Source organism: Canis lupus, chromosome 4 (genome assembly GCF_003254725.2).
Source record: "Canis lupus dingo isolate Sandy chromosome 4, ASM325472v2, whole genome shotgun sequence".
In the NCBI taxonomy this organism is placed as follows: Eukaryota; Metazoa; Chordata; class Mammalia; order Carnivora; family Canidae; genus Canis; species Canis lupus.
In genome coordinates this window covers 13,313,990-13,331,629 of record NC_064246.1, presented here as the reverse complement: position 1 = coordinate 13,331,629, position 17,640 = coordinate 13,313,990, and the positions used below count along the sequence as shown (strand labels likewise).

The 17,640-nt window shown below is 39.3% G+C and overlaps 1 protein-coding gene across 19 annotated transcripts in view; it reads left to right on the top strand.

The window, feature by feature from the left end:
- Positions 1–17,640, top strand: part of RHOBTB1 (Rho related BTB domain containing 1) — a 117,890-nt gene that overhangs the window by 62,024 nt on the left and 38,226 nt on the right. The gene's annotated exons all lie outside the window — the stretch shown is intronic.

Here is a 17,640-nt window from a genome sequence, read left to right as displayed (position 1 = left end):
ACGAGATAATAGCTTCTGAATAGTGTAAAGATAGCTCCTTAAAGTTTCTATTGACAATATAACAGCTCCACATGTAATACACTTTTAAGATTAATCTGCATTGTTAACATTTTTTAATCATTTTCTTAAATCAAGACAAGCAACAAAGCAAGCCCTGAATTGTACTGCTTGCCAGTTTCTGTGGTGTAAAGACTCCCACCATGGCCAATTTCAAGCTATTGTTGTGACTGATTGTGAAGCTGGGGAGAGATGGCCCAGTAGCCCACTGCTGCATACTATTTCCACCATACAAATAAAATTGGGATCAATAACCTCAAAATGTAGGTAACAGTGAAATGCAATAAAATAATTAGAAAAAGATGAGATTGAGTATTCAGTAGTACCTTTGTCTTTAGTATAATTTATGTAATTGAAACTTTATATAATTTAGTTTTTAATACTGACCCTATTTTATTTATGTTTATTTATTTTTTATTGAGGTACAGTGACACAAAATGTTACATTAATTTTAGGTGTACAACAGAGTGACTTGACAGCTCCATACATTATGCTTTAACAGGCTTGCAAAAATCCTGAAAATTTAACAACTAGTTCTCATGAGCTAGTGGGGGCTGGCTCCAGCACAACGCTAGATATAGATCATCCAGTTGAGTGATTCTCAACCTTTGCATCGGAATACATCCAGGAAAACCATAATCTACAGTCAGTAGATTTTTGTTAGGGCCTAGGAATCTGAATTTAAAACATTTTTATTGACATGTGTCTTATTAAAGAAAAATACAAAAATCAGAAGTATATAACTTAAAAGAATTTTCACAAACTGAACAGACACACATAAGCAGCACCTGCGCACAGAAACAGAAAATCACCAGCGCCCGGAAACTCTTTTAAAATCCTTATCCAGTCATTTCCCAACGCAGGTAACCACTATCTTGGCTTCTAATACGATGGACTCATTGTGCCTGCTTTTGAACGTTTACGTAAACAAAATCTCTTTAGTGTCTGGCTTCTTCTCCTCAATATTATGTTTGCGAGGTTTATTCATAATGTATGTAGCAGGAGTTCATCCATTTTGTTATAGTCTGCGTAGTATCCTGGAGCTCAATTTATTATTTATTTATCCGTCCTACTGCTGGGGGGTTGTTTCCAGCTGTTCGCTATTATGAATAGTGCTGTCAGGAATATTCTTGAGACACCTGGCTGGCTCAGTCGGAAGAGTGTGTGACTCTTGATCTCGAGATCATGGGTTTGAGCCCCACGTTGGGTGTGGAGATTACTAAAAAAATAATTAAACCTTTTTTTAAAAAAAGAATATTATTGTACAGGCAGCAGTACTTAAAGCAAAACTAAACAAATCCCCCCAATAATTTTAATAAGCATCTGATCTCTTGATTGCCTTCTCTACAACTCCCCCTCCTCTCTTATTTCTCATATAATATGACCAAGGCTATTGATTCTTTTGTGTGAATGTAATTTTAGGACCATAAGCCATGAAGCTGTGTGTTTCCATTCATTACAGTATGTTCTCCGGGCTCTTTTCAATTTACGTTCACCAACTCCCCCTTTCATCAAGACACCGGCTCTTGTGCACTCTAAATAGGGATGAGATTTGGCCTCACATCAATAGCACAGAGGAATAATAGATACAGTGGAGATGCAGCCAAGGCTAAATTTGGCAGCTGATCATTAAGGCTCCTGGAAAGAGGCTTCAAAGAAGGGGAATTGTTTCCTTTTGTGTATATCAAACAAAAATCAACAGTGAACCCTTTGAATATTTCAGATTCTAATATTTTTAAAAATCCATTTATTTGAAGTAGACCAGCAACTCTCATCTGAAAGAGAACTGAAATCTCCCAAAGTCTGATGACTTGATCTGGAAAGATTAGAGAAGGTTTTCCCTTTGGCTTGTTCCTATACCTGGGGATCAGCAGGTGTATTCTTGCTACATTGTTCTAGGCTGAGTGGCTGTATAGTTCTGTGTGTGTACATTTGGGTCTATTGAGATGTTAGTTCCTTTGATTTCAGTCAAGGGAGCTGAATGACCAGGAGCTGCAGGATGATATTGTTGATGAGTGAGATGGCTGCTCAGTATTTAAAGAAAGGTTCCAGGAGCAGCAGGCACTGAAAGGCACTTCACATAAAGCTCTCAAGGTATGCAGAGAGGAGGTATTAATTCCACATAATGAAGGAAGAATGTATTTGCACACAAATATTCTAGTCCCTGGTTTTCCTATCCCCCCCCATCCTCACTTTTTTGTAAATTTTTTTGTTATAAAATTCTTTCGTTATTATAGAAAAGATGAAATATATAAGATAGGAAAAAAAGGAGAAAAATTTAAATCAATTTATAATCCTAATTGGCATTAATATTTTAATGTTTCTTTATCCCAAATGTTGCAGTATGTGTTTAGGTAAATAATTTTTAAGGAATGATGTTATTCTGTATATTATTTTGTGATCTTTTTTCATTTAAATGTTTATCATGAACATATGACAAAAAATGTACTTATAACACATTTTTTGTTGGCTGTATACTGTCCTATTTTGTGGACATTTAGTGTTGTGGGGTTTTTTTAACCACTGTGTGGCTGGATTTCGAAAATTGTTTCCAATATCTTGTTTCCACAAATAGTGATATAACATTCCTTTAATGGAATCTTTTTGTATACCCTAATTATTTATCTAGGAATAAAGTCTTATAATTGGATGAAAGTTATGGACATTTTAAAGTCTTTTGAGTGTCAGGTGCACCACAGAATAATGGTATTACTTTCCACTCCCACAAACAGTTTCTCATTCTGCTTTTTAAAAATGTACAATCTTTCATGTAATAACTCTTACCTAGAGTTGGAGGCTATAGGAACATGTCCTGAAATTATTAGCTGGAATCTATGCATTAATGTCAGCCAGAAACCTCCAATAAAATATGAGATTTTAAAGAGTATTTTTTTGTCCACCAACACTTTTGTATTTATGGTCTAATTTTACTAAGAAATCCTGGGAGGGGAGTAGGGGAGACAATTTTCTTCATTTGTCTGAATCAGAGCATAACCTAATCCTAACTGGCATATTATAGTCTCCTAAATGATTAAATGCAATTGCTTCATTGTCATCCCATGTGAAGGTTTCACAGCTAGTGGTCTCTCTGGTACTACAGAAGCTGACCCAGTGACATCTTTAGAGAATGCTTTCAATGAACAAGTGACTGACTACAGAACACTACAGAGACTTTTCTTCATTAGGATGGATTTTTAAGCATATCTAGTCTACAGACTTGATATTAGCTTTCTCAAATGAGCACTTACAACTTTGACATGTCTCTGAGGATTTAACCAGTATTTAATTATTAATTCTTGACAAAGCTTCCTGATCCAGCCCTTAGCTGAGGTTCACGCATGGGCCCTCCAAAATCAATGCATAGTATCTTCTGTTGTTTCAATTCTTGTAACCTTAGAAAAATATATTTAAGTATAACATAAAAGAGAATTGTATACAGATCACAAGTATACAGTTTGATGAGTTTGTGAAAACCAAACATACTTATATAACCAGCACTTAGATCAAGAAGTGGATATCAGAAGCATCCCATTTCTGCTTACCACCTCACTGCACCCTCTGTGTCTTTGAAATGCTCCAAATTTATGTCCTGGGTAAGTCATTCATTTACAGAATTTGATTTTTCACTGAACCCTTAACTTTATAAGAGCTAGCTGCAGTGATTTTGATCAAGCTATTTCCCTTGTAACTAAAAATATGTAGAATCTGCCTCTCCAAGTAAAGATTATAACATTAAATTTGTGCACTGAACATGCATCAATATTTATATGTTTGTGATTTGCAGGTATACAAATACACATACCGCATGCATAAAAACAGATTTTGAAATTCTTTTTTCTTTTAATGAATGTAAAGCTAAATTATACTATATTGACCCAAGCTTAAAGTATCTTAACTACAATTGATTATCATAGAATATTTCATATGATATGGTTCCAAAGAATTTCTTAAAATTGCTCATTTTTGTTACTATAAGTATTTCCTCTGAACACTCAAAATTTAAAAGCCAAGAATTTTTTTTATCTTCTATTTGAAATATAAGGTGTCTTGGGTGTCTACCACTGTCTCTATATGGTTAAATTTCTTTGTCTGATATTCGGCTAGATTATCATTTAGATTCCTATGGGTTTTTTTTTTTTTTTTTTTTTAGTTGAGACCTTGGGTCAGAAAAAAACAAGTTTAACAGCATCACAAGCTTTATAAATATATGATTTTAAAGAACAGTTCATACATCATAAAAAATCATTTATTATTATTGTCTTGTATCTGTAGTCTTACTAGAATTCACAATCAATGGTTATACTTATGTACTCATTAGTTTTTTAAAAGGCCAAAATATCTCTCCAATTAAAGAATATGCTTAAGAATATTATTCATCCATAAAAAGTAATGAAGCACGAATACATGCTGTAACATGAATGAACTTGAAAGCATTGTGCTCAATAGAAGACAGACGCAAAAGGCTGCATATTGTATGATTTCCCTTATAAAAAATATCCGGGGGTGCCTGGGTGGTTCATTGGTTTAAGAGTCTGCCTTCAGCGCAGGTCATGATCCTGGGGTGTGAAATCGAGCCCCATATCGGGCTCCCTGCTCCGCGGGGAGCCTGCTTTTCTCCCTCTCCCTCTGTCCCCCCCGCACACACACACACACACACACACTCATGCCCTCTCTCTCTCTCTCTCTTTCTCTCTCAAAATGGATGAATAAAATCTTAAATAAAAAAAAAAAAAAGTCCAGAATAGGCAAATTCATAGAGACAGCGAATTAGTGGTTTCTAGAGCTGAAGGGAGAGAACAGGTCGGCTGCTAATGGGCACAATGTTTTCTTTCTGGGATGATGAAAGTGTTTCAGAATTAGATAGTGGACAGGGTTGTATAGTCTTGTAGGCATAACAAAAATCCTGGAATTGTATACTTTAAAAGGGTGTATTTTCTGACAATGACTTTTATCTCATTTTTTTAAAAGGTAATATATTTTCATCATTGAAAATTTGGAAACTAAAGAAAAGTGGAAAAATGACAAGTTATAGCCCTGTTACCAACAACAGTCACTGTTATCTGTTGAGTGTCCTTCCTTCCAGTTTACCTTTCATATATTGCTGTTGCAGGAAGAACAGCTTCCCTTTTGATAACGGAGGCACAACTATTAAATCTTAAGTATTCACATATTAATATCCATCCATTCTGCCCCTCCCCTTGAAAGTAAAAAAGGGTGGGTCCACGGGAGATCCACTTAGATGATGGAAGGGAATAATGATGGAGATAGAAGTGAAAGAAGCAGAGAGCCATAGTCAGCCCTGTCAGGAGTTTTGCTGCAAGATGCCTGAAAGGTCATGGTAATCACATCCCTCTGTTAATCTTAAGTACCCACGTTTTTTCTTGGCTTTCTAAAAGTCACATTCATGTTTCTTTTAGCTGTGTCACTGTGCTTAGATGGTACTTAGAGTGAAAGAACAAGGAGGCCCAATTCTATTTGACTTGCATGTATTTGCTTATTTTATATAGTTTTCATCAGTGTTTTTTAGATTGCTATCCTGCACTTGCCCCATGATAGTGTAACATTAGCACTTCTCCATATGATTGCAAAACTCAACATAAACATGATTTTAAATAATTACAATCTTAATAGAGAAGACTTGTTGGACATTCTCTTGATGGGAGGTATAGTGATTAAAATACTTTACAAGCATTATCTAATTTAATCTTTACAGCAACGCATCCAGGGAGGCAATTATCCCCAGTTTACAGATAAGGAAATAGAAGTTTAGAGAGATTAAGTAATTGGCCCAAGATCAGTTAGCAAGGCCTTAATTATTATTCCCTCACTTGTCATAGATTTGGGTGGTTTTCATTTTTTTTCTTACTCTTAATAAAGATGTGATAAATATATTTGCTTTTAAAACATTTTCTGTTTATGAAGTCATTTCTTTAGGTGGATGTATCAGAAAATATTTTTAAAAATTTCCGAGTGGTTGAGGTTTTTTGTTGCTGTTGTTGTTAATAAAACCTTTCCTTTTAACTTTTTCATTTATTTTTTTGTGGTTAGGGAATTTAGTTGATACAACTTCTGCTTTGGGGGATTTTTGTCCTTCTGGTGGGTTAGTCAACCTCTGTAAGTGTGCCAAGAACACTTGAAAAGAAAGTGCACTCTCTTCTCAGGTTTTTTTTTTTTTTTTTCTAATGTGGGATCTGTTCATTTATCACTACTTTTTATGCTATTCAAGGCCTCCATGTGTTGTTTTCCATTTTTGCTTTCTTTTTTTTTTTTTTTTAAAGATTATTTATTTATTCATGAGAGGCAGAGACATAGGCAGAGGGAGAAGCAGGCTCCATGCAGGGAACCCGACGTGGGACTCGATCCCGAGACTCCAGGATCACGCCCTGAGCCGAAAGCAGGCGTTAAACCACTGAGCCACCCAGGGATCCCCACCCGTTTTTGCTTTCTTAATCTGATGTTGATTCTGGTTTTTTATCTCATACATGTCAGTTATTTTCATTAGTTTCTCCTTATAGAGGTTTTCTTCATTTTTATTGTATGCCTTTGGTTTGTGAAGGTTCGTTATTACTGTAATGATTTTATGAATTGCCCTCTTTTTTACCTTCCAAATTATCATTTACAGATAATTTTTCTATGCCATTTTGAAACCAAAATCAAAATAACATTGAAGGCTAGTTTTATATTTTCAGTTGGCTTTGGTTTCCATAGTCCTTTTAAACTGAAATACCCTCTTTTTTTTTTTTTTTTTTTAATTTTGAATTATCTCTGGGTGTTTTGTCAAGTATCTTTGAGCAGTTTAATTCCTTAAAGAAATCTGAGTTTTTGCTCCCTGAGTCTTTGATATCTAAAAATAGCTTTATGATCCTTTTACATAAATAACAATTTGACCAGATTCAGAAACTTGTTATTATGTCCTTTTTCTGTGAAGGCTATGTGTTTTTCTCTTGTCTTAAAGTAGTGTATTGGTGAAGTGTGTGGTCATCCATATTATTATTTCTTTATAAAAAAATGTTTTTTGGCCATTAGTCTTAGAGGATGTTTTGCTTAGGTGTTTGCAGGATTATTATACAGTTTCTCTGGCATCGATATTTAAACATTTTACTGAAAAATAGAGACATGTATAGTCATCTTCTTACTTTCTCCTTCTTCTCCGCGCCCCATCCTCCTTTTTGTATTGGGACAATTTGGTCTATTCAGCCGCACTTTACTCCCTGAGTTCCCCCTAGAAGCCATAGCATCCAGGGGATTGCTTATCTACTGTCAGCCTCCTCATCATCTTCCATGACATCATTTTCAGATGGTCCTTAGAGCCTTCCTTCTGTCCTTAGAGTTCCTCATGTTTTGCCTGTGCCTCGCTAATCCAATTTACTACATCTTCAAGGCTATTTACTGTTGCCAGTATGACTTTTACTTTGGCGATCTTGTTTCTCATGTATACGTGGCCTTTACTTATCTGGTCTTATTGCGTACTTAGAGCTTCATCTGCTGTAAGTTTACACAACTGCATTATCTTCTTTTGCAGGATCAACTGCATGGTTCAGATATTTTTTAAAAACTTTTTTCTTTTGCTATTTCTTATAGCACATCTACTTAACTAGAAGACCTTTCTTCTAAGTCTTTAGCTAAACGGCTTGTCCTAAAAAAAAAAAAAAAAATAAAAAATAAACGGCTTGTCCTTTTCTACATGTCAGGGTTTTTAATAGATCATATGTTAAATGGTCTCTGTTTACGTCATCCATCTAGAGACAGATTTCTGGTGGCCAAGGGCTGAATTATATCTGATGCTTGCATCTCCAGGGCTCTGTTGGAGACCAAATTGGGGCTCTGTAATGAACCCACCCAGTTCCAGAGTGGATAGGCCACGCTCTTCAGTAGTGTACAGGCCCAGGGAACTGTGGAGCTTTGACATAAGAACAATAGTGAGGGATATCACCGCCAAGATGTACCAGTGGTCATCCTTAGCGATTGTACTCCTGCCCCATCCCTCGCACATTCACAAGATCCATCACTTCTGTAGCAGCATTGAAATTGAAACCGTCTAGTTAAGCAGGCTAGCAGAAGAAAAACAAAATGAGTCTTTCCCCTGCTCAGTGCTGTCTACCTGGCTTGTCTTCAGTAAGGGGTCAATCCCTGGGATCACTCCTTTCTGAGGACAGCACACCAGGTGCCTTATGGCTTTCCAGGGGCTCCACAGCCTGCTTCTCCCATCTCGGTCCCAAGTCAAGCCAGCTCCCATTACTCCAGACCATGGACATCCTGCTTACCTCCCAGCCCAGCTCTTTTCCCTGTCAACATGGGCAGTCTGCTGGGCTTCAGTGACTTTCTCAATTGGCTCCATGGAAGTGAATGTGGCAGAAATCTTTCCAGTTCTAATATATGGTTACTCTTTATCCATATTCTGGTACTGTCATGGGGTCTGCTAATTCGTGGAGAATAAGGTTAATTTCAGCAAGACCATGTAGCAGGGAATCCAAGGCATGTAATCTTCCAATGCTGTCCTTCCTTCAAGTCCAACTAATTGGCTCTTGTGATGTCTTCTAGCAGAGATTTAATTTCCTCATTCCAGATTCACTTTCATTTCGATGATAAATCCTTCTCCATAGGGAGTGGGTACATGTGCCTCCATTTTTCCCTTCTTTCCCAGCCAATTAGTGACCTCACCAAAAGAGTTAGAAATCCCTTGAATGAGGATGTTAAAGTCCAAAAGTTGGTGGGAATTTTATGAGACTCTTATAATGTAAATATTATAAAGATTCATAAATTGGCTCTAGGCACTAGTGCACAATAAATGATCATATTCCCTTTTTTTTTTCCTGAATCAATTTCAGTTGTAAGCTCTTGCCTGCCTATATTGGGACTCCCTCCTGCCCCCTGCCTTATCATTTGGTGGAGGGGCCTGGACCTTGGTCCCTGGTGGTTCCCATGGTTACTGATGCTCTTCCTGATGGGGAGCCACGGCTGGTGTGATGCCATCTGTCAAATACCGCTCTCATGATGGGCCACACAGATGTCCCTCAAGGTGTTCCTCTCACTGACTGCGGGCTTAGCCACATGCTGCTGCTCTCGAGGCCACAGGCTTAGTGATCAGTCACCAGAGATAGCTGAGTGCAAGTTCACTGCCAGATCCAGGTGGAAGGTTTCCTGAGGAAGGTGGAATGGCTGTACTTTTATATCCTGTTGAATAAATATTAATTGAAAACCACATATGGCCAAGGCATTGAAAAGACTTGAGGGTTTAAAGGTGAATTAACAGTCTCTGTTGTCAAAAATGTATAATCTTAGTGAGGTAGAAGAAAATAGATGCATTTAAGCATAATTGTCAATACTACAAATCAAAATTTGGTAAATACCCTAGGAGGTGGTATAAAGGAATAATGTTTTAAGTGCATAACTTGTGTCTGTCTACTTTGTTCCATCTCTGCTGATTCCTGGTCCAAGCATCCTCCCCTCCCCAACACCCCCCACACCCCCGCCGAGAACCTGGGAGCATCCTAACTGGTCTTTCTGCTGCTGCTCCCCACACAGCAGTCTCAGTGGTATCAGTGATGCTTCTAAAAAGCAAATCAGAACTTGTTACTCCTCTGCCTGCAATGTCACAGTGGCTTCTCATTGCATTTAGAATAAAACCCTAGTTCCCTGCTTGGCCTATAAGACTGTGTGTGATGTGGCTCCTGCCTCCTTTCTAACCTTCCTGTCTCCAGCTCCTCTGGCCCCAGCTTTTTCAGGCCCGCTTCTTTCCCAGCACATGACTGGGCCCTGTTCCTTCTTCAGATATCAAGAAACTGGGGCGTCCTCAAAGAGGTCTCCCTTCCTTGTCTTTCCTGCAGACCTGCCACCCATTATTTTCTCTCATAACCCTTTTGCTTTACTTCAAGGAACTTCAATCAAGTTTATGACTACATCTACCTGTTTCTCCCCACCTGACTGCAAGGTCCTAGTGAGCAAGAACCACACCTGGCTTGCTTACCACTGAACACCAGTACAGTAGGCCTGGCACTAGGTGCTGAGACTATTATTTCTTTAATTAAGACTGTCTGAGTCCTAAAGATGCAGAACAATTTCAGTGGAAGATCAGGGGGCATGAGAAAGGACATCTGAGCAGAGTGATGAGTCAAGCCACCAAAGGAGACATAACCTGGCAATTTGTAGATAAAAGTCAACCAGTATGTCTAGAATGTAGCACATAGTTTTCTTATGGTGGTTCTTAAAACTATCTTGAATTTTTATGCATCTTTTAAGCTAAGATTTTTTTATCTGTTCTTTGTTTTTCAACTGGGGCAGCATTTATTAAGAGCAATGGATATGTAGCAAGTTTATTTCTAATCCTGGCTCACCTCCCCCACTGACATTGAGTTTTTTTAAAAAATTGAAAAGTGTGATCTTGCATAGGTCTCCATTATCACAGGGCTCTGGTGAGAATAATGAGTGGATGTTTTAAAAAGTACCTCTGTATGATCTGTATTCTTGGGCTTATATTCACTGTCCTTTCTGTCACTCAGACACTTTTACTCTCTGTTTTAATCAAAACTCTCAGGTGAAAAAAATATTGTTGATTGAACAATGAAAGGCAATTTTATCCTGGAGATACATTTCTGTAAACTTCTGATTTAGGGAAGTGCAGCCCAACCCTGATGGTCTCTTCCCAGATCTGGACCCACTCTCCATTCCAGCTGAGATGTTTATATTATGCACAGAGCAGCTCCTGCCTGCCTAGGACTGGTGATTAAGAGCTCAGGATAATGAAATCTGCACAGTCGAAACTTGGCTGTTGGCTATGGTTATTATGCAACTCTTAATATTTCTCTCTTGTTTCTGTCATTATAAAATTCCCAGTTTTTCTTTCTGAGCTCACTCTTCAAATACACTAAAATTTGTTCCACTAGTATTTTTTAACGACCAGGTTAAATTATTTCTTAAAGTTCAGATTACATGCTTTTCTAAAGGACCAGAAAATTTAGCGGCAGTGCAATGCATTATTCAAACCATCTATGAACAATTGAATGGAACTGAAAGTACAAAGGCCTCTCTTTGGGCCTTAGAGTTTTGTCTTTAAGCAGACTGCTCACATGCTTTGATTCAAATAGCAAACATAACAAGAAACACAATGCAGGGGATGGTTAGAGATGGCATATTCCAGTGGTGGGGTGATTTGAATTAGAAGATGCCTAGTAAGATGTCGTAAACAAGTGATAAGCCTTCCCTGCCCACCCTTCCTGATATCTGAATTTCCCATAGTAGAAGAGACTTACACACTCACTTGGACTCAAAGAATGTCTCTGTACTAAAGTGCACCTATCCAGGGGAAACAAGAATATCATGCACTTCCTCAGCCACAGTGCCTCACAATTACTGAATTATGGAGACAAGACTCTGATGGTCATCTAGCCATAGTGTGATGGAGCCATAGTGGCTGTGCCTGACACTTCCTAAGAGCCTGTATCTTCAAAGAGGAACAGGACATCAGGAAGGCCATCATCTCAAGGACTGAAGGTGGGAACAGAGTACCACCCTGGGAAGAGAAATGATTTGAACAGGAGACCAGGGCAGCTAGGCTCACATTTGGCTATGTCACTATTTGGCTTATGACTGTCCCTAGAAGAGAGTCACAAATAAATTGGGGACCTGTGGACCTGAGTGAATAGTCAAAAAAAGCTTTACAGAAGCAGGGCATGGTATGCTCTTATATTCCAAGCACTTTGGCACATAGTAGTACCTCAGAAATACGTGATGATTCATTAAGGGCATGAGATGGCCACTTTGAAGGTATAGCCACAGGAAAAACAAAAATGTCACAAACCACCATTCTATAGTTTGCTAATATAGAAAAAAATTGAGTCTATATGGATATTTCTGATTGTGATTGATCCTACTAGAACCATTTATGAAACAGAGGAGGAAGTAAGTAAATAGTCTTTGTGGAGGCAGGGCAAATAGGAAGACTTTTTTGGAGGAGGTAAGATCTGAATAAGGTTTTAAGCAATGAACAGAATTTGCCAGGCAAAGAATGGTAGAGACTTGGCTGGGGAATAGTCTGTGTAAAGGCACTGAGGTAGCAAACAACATTTAGAATTTAGGAGGCCATTTTGTGTGGCAAGAGCATGCTGTTGCTGTTGTAAAAAGTTACCGAAAATTTGGGGTGCCTGAATGGCTCAGTCTTAAGCACCTGACTCTTCATTTCGGCTCAGGTCACAATCTCAGGGTTATGAGATCAAGCCCCACTTCCAGCCTGAGTTGGGCTCTGCTCTCAGCGAGCAGTCTGCTTGGGATTCTTTTCCTCTTCCTTCCCTTCCCTCCTCCCCCTGATTGTGCCCATGCACGCGCGCTCTCTCTCTCTCTCTTTCTCTCTGTAAAATAAATAAATAAAACCTTTTTTAAAAATTACCAAAAATTTTGTAGCTTAAAGCAAATAATCTTATAGTTCTGTTGGTTAAAAGTCTAAAATGAGCTTCAATGGACTAAAATGAAGATATTGGTAGGCTGCATTCCTTCTGGAGGCTCTAGGAGAAAATATGTCTTCTTTCCTTTTCCAATGCCTAGAGGTCACTTGCATTCCTTGGTTCATGGCCCTTGCCTTCACCTTCAAAAGCCAGCAGTGTAGCATCTTCATATATTTCTCACACTCTGATCTTTACCTCTTTCTTCCACGTGAAAGAACCTGAGTGATTGCATTGGACCTACCCACACAATCCAGAATGACCTCCTTATACAAAAGTCAGCCAATTAGCAGCTCAATTTCATCTGCTACTCTATTTCCTCCATGCCATGTAACAGAACATATTTGCAGATCCCAAAGACTAGGACATGAACATCTTTGAGGGACATTATTTTGCCTACCACACACACAATAAAGGTGTGGAAGATGATGGTGAGGAGAAAGTTGGCATGATCCATCAACCCTAGGTAGGAAAGATCATCCACCCAAAAGGGACCTATAATCTGATATTTTTTAAAAAATAGGAGGAGTCAAGGTTCTGGTGATTTTTCCCAAGGTATAATGGATGTGTTTCCGTTAGTTGCTGATGCATAACAAATCACCCCAAAACTTGGTGGTTTAAAACAATAATCATAAATTTGGAGATTGGCTAGGGGATTCCTCACCCGGGCTCACTCAAAAAGCTTCATTCAGCTGGAGAGTTGTCTGGGCTAGAGGGTTCAAGTAGCCCACTATATGGCATGCGGTGAAGCCATAGGCAAGGCGACCTCAATTATTCTCACTGTGAATTCCATTCCTCTGCTAGGCTAGGCCAGCTTCCTTACATGACAGCCTCAGGATAGCATTCCAATAGCGTGAGGGTGGAGCTGCAGGGCTTCTGGAAGCCCCGACTCTGGAACTCACACAACATCACCACCACATTCTTTGGGATTGGGCCACACAGTCACAAGGCTAGCTCAAATTCAAGATGAAGGGAAATAGATTCCATCTCCTGATGAGAGTTGCTGTCGTGACCACATTTCTCCTAGCACAGGCTGTGAAGATACAGGAGTTTTTACTTTGAGAGAAGGATTTTGAAACACACGATTTCCAAGGTAAAATGTTTCTGGCTGACAGTATCCAGCACGTGACCAAAAGTATGCAGGGCTCAAGTAGTGTGTGGGGAAGGTCATTGGTGCCAAAGAGGTGGAGGGTCTGTGAGGCTAGAGTGTCAGATGCATCCATCACCCTGTGGACGCAGCAGGAAGGCCGACTTGGTGGTGACAGGGAGCAGGGACCTGAAGTCCAGAAGATGACAGTAATCGTGACGTGGGCATGTGGGGTGATTGGACAGCCACAGTCTCTAAGCAGCTGGTGGATGGTGGCCCCAGCCCCCAGGGGGCAGCCACCCTATGCCACCTCACCAAGTCCTCACTTCCCACCCACACCCCCACATTGTCCTGTTCAGTTTGCCAGTCTTAAATAAATGTCCCACTTCTGACGTCCAGAATGTGCTGGTACATTCTTCAGCACTTACTGGTCAGCATCCATGTCCTGAGGATTCAGTGAAAGTATGAAATGATGTTCATGTCAGTTTTGACTAAGATTACAAAGTTGCCATAGTAACAGGTTACCAATGTCAGTCCTTTCTGACTTCTTCTTTTATTATTTTCTTTGTCTCCTCAGATAGATACCTAAAGACAAATGCGTATCCACCATAGTGGTGAAATTTAGTAACAGTGTTAAATGAATAATATTTATTGCTCTCATTCTAGGTAAATAAAAATCAGAAACCAGATAATCATTAAGCAGATGGTCCTCAGAGCTCATTCAACCATAAGAGTGCTAGATATGAATAAATTAGAGCCCATAACAAGTAAAGAAGGACAAAATTGCATACTTTTATAATTATCGTAATTTCATGTTTGTTTATGTGTAGCAGATAATCAGTTCACAATACACGTGTAGATGTATTTTTAGATTACCACAGAATAAAATCTCTACCCCAAAGTCGAGATTTTTCAGCTTTTGGAAATCCAGAAAACCCTTCCTGGAACTTCCATGTCTAAAGTGGATGAACTGGGCTACGAGTGTTGAATTCAGCCCTGCCTTTTATTTCCCTTACTTGTCGTCCCTTTTCTGCAAGGCTCAGCACCTTTGGCAGCCACTTCGGTTTTGAGCCGATTGCTAAAAATTAGAGGATCCACGGATGTTATTCTCACCTTTGACACACAAATTCTTTTTAGGACTACTCATGAGATGTGTCTATAAATAAGTAATGATATTTTTGTAATCATAGTCTTCATATCAAACCGAAGGCTTTTATCCCCTTCAAAGTAGTCTTCTGTGAAAGCTACACAGCTATGCCACCATTACTGCCATGATTTAAATTATTTGGGGGATTCCTTTTGGGAGGCTGCTTTCCAAAGTAGGTTGCAAGCCAACAAGAAAACCAACCATACATTTTTTGTGTGTCTATTTCCAAACATGCCCCCAAGTTTTAAGGACTGGCTCCCTATGATTTTTATCTACCTAAAAAGATAAAATTCGCTTCCAAAAGAGAAGGGTTTTCAGGGGATCCCTGGGTGGCTCAGCCGTTTAGAGCCTGCCTTCGGGCCAGGGCATGATCTTGGAGTCCCGGGATCGAGTCCCACATCAGGCTCCCTGTATGGAGCCTGCTTCTCCCTCTGCCTGTGTCTCTGCCTCTCTCTCTCTCTGTGTCTCTTGTGAATAAACAAATAAAATCTTAAAAAAATAAAAAAAAAGAGAGAAGGGTTTTCCACCACTTAGGACAATCAAAATATTCCACCTCCAGAGTTGTGGGGCTGTAAACAGATCCTGTTTTTCTGACACAGGGTACCCCATAGTAGTATCACCAAAAACATATCAAGTTTCTTATCAATAACAAGTGTTACCATGTTTATTCTAGAACCGAGAAATACCCTAGAAAATTATTTTTAACCTACCTTCCCAACTGCGTTGTCATTTAGCTAACAAGGTCCAACTCCCACCTAGAACTTTTTCTGCCTTCTTTGCATAACATCAGCTATGCTCCATCTTGTACTAAACATTCTTTGTTTTTCAGTGAATTACTCTTTAATTGCTCTACTAAAAATGTATCCTTTCTTAATAGATGTCTGTTTATTAGGTTTATGATTTTGCATCTAATTCTGGTCTTTCACCTGAACTCATTCTTGTTGTCAATTCAAAGTGTTTGCCTTCACCCTCATGATTAGCATCTTTGGGGTCATCCTTATGTCAGGTACATCAGTTCACCTAGCCCTCACTACTTGAGGAGACTGGTACTAGAATTCCTATTTAACAGATGAGGAAGCTGAGGCTAAATATGCAAATATCTTGCCCAATGGCAAAGGGCTGGAAAACGGGGAGACCAGGATTCAAACCCACATCCCCTGTAAGGCAGGGATTTCTCAACCTCAGCGCTATGACATTTGGGGCCAGATTATTCTTTGTCATGGAGGCTGTCCCTTGTATTGTAGTGTGTTTCAAAGCATCTCTGGCCTTTACCCACTAGAAGCCAGTAGCACTCCTTCAACCCCATTGTGACAACCAGACTTTGCTAAATGTTCTCTGGCAGATATTTAAGGACCACTGATCTAATGCCAAAGTCAGGCTTAATTCCACATTATATGATGAAATCAGGAACTAGTAAACCACAGGCCAGATTTTGAAGAGATCAATTTGAGGAGTCATCTCACTTCACCTGGATGATCATCAGAATTGAAGGTTTTTTTCTTAAGCCTCTTTCTCCACCCAGCACCTTCAGAGTCTGCATTTGCTAGGTGGGGAAGAGGTATCTATTTTAAGCCTCTCTGCAGCATTCGAACCACAGACCAGATCCTAACCTCACCACACATCTGTTCTTTGAATCATTTCACTCAATTCTTGCCAAATAGTCTCTAGCCTCAGGTTTAACACCTCCTGTGATGGTGTTACAGGAGACAATCTCGTGTTCAGGTGGTCCTAACTGGGAAAAAGCACTCATTCTATTTAATAATCTTTCTGTCTCTCCCTCTATACTCTTTAATCTCATATTATCCAAATTATCAGTTTTCTCAAATCAGGTGATTTAAACACTTTCTGAATCCCAGTTATGTATTAAGCCCTACTCTGGACAGTTTCTTGACCATTATGGCCATTAAAATCACTATCAACTTGTTAAAAGTGACCATCCAGGGGTGCCTGGGTAGCTCAGTCAGTTAAGCTTCTGACTCTTGATGTCAGCTCAGGTCATGATCTCAGGGTCCTGAGATCAAGTCCCCCATTGGGCTCCACACTCAGCAGAGAGTCTGCTTCTCTCCCTCTGCCCCTCCCCTGCTCACACACAAGCTCTTTGTCTCTCTCTAAAATAATAAATAAATCTTTTAGAAAACTGACCATCTAACCCGTTTTCTTCGTTTAACAATAGACTTCCTTGAAATAGCAATTATAATTCATTAAAATCTTAAAAGTCTTACATGGTTGGTCACCCCTCCAGCTGCTGCGGGGAAGCACTCTGCTTTGCATTTCTGGAGGTCACTGCCCTTGGGTGGGGTCAGGGAAGCGGGGGCAGACAGTACTGACAGCAGCTTTCTCTCTTCCTTTTGACCCTTCATTCAAACCCTCTTAAACCTTTTTTGATGGTTTCAGGAGGATTCCGAACTAGCTTCCCATCCCAGTAAAATCATTCTTTGCCATATGCTCCAGAATTCTTGATGAAAACACAGAGAGAAAGGGAATTCAAAAATATATTGCTTTATGGTGCCCCACTTTAGGATACTGTTTTTATGAATTTGTTTAATAAAAATAGATGAAGAAATATAAATTAATTTTATGAATGTATCAAAATTCAGTTTTACAGTTTACTCTTCTTTAAAGCCAAGTAATCCTTTCTGCTTGCACCTTGGATCCTCCTCTAAGTCACCATGATAGCGTAGAACCTACAGTAAACTGCTTTTCAATGGGCGATACTGAGTCAGTGGAAGACTGTGATGGTGTGGGTGCTAATATTGTCAGGGACGCTAATATTGCTTACGCCCCAATGTCTTAGTTAAACCTGCAGGTGACCGGTCTCTTTAGTGGGTCAACATGAGTAGCTAGTGAGCTCTAAATGTGTGCCAGCAGTCCTGACTTGCCTGGATGGATTTTCAGTAGGCAGGTTGTGTTTAGAG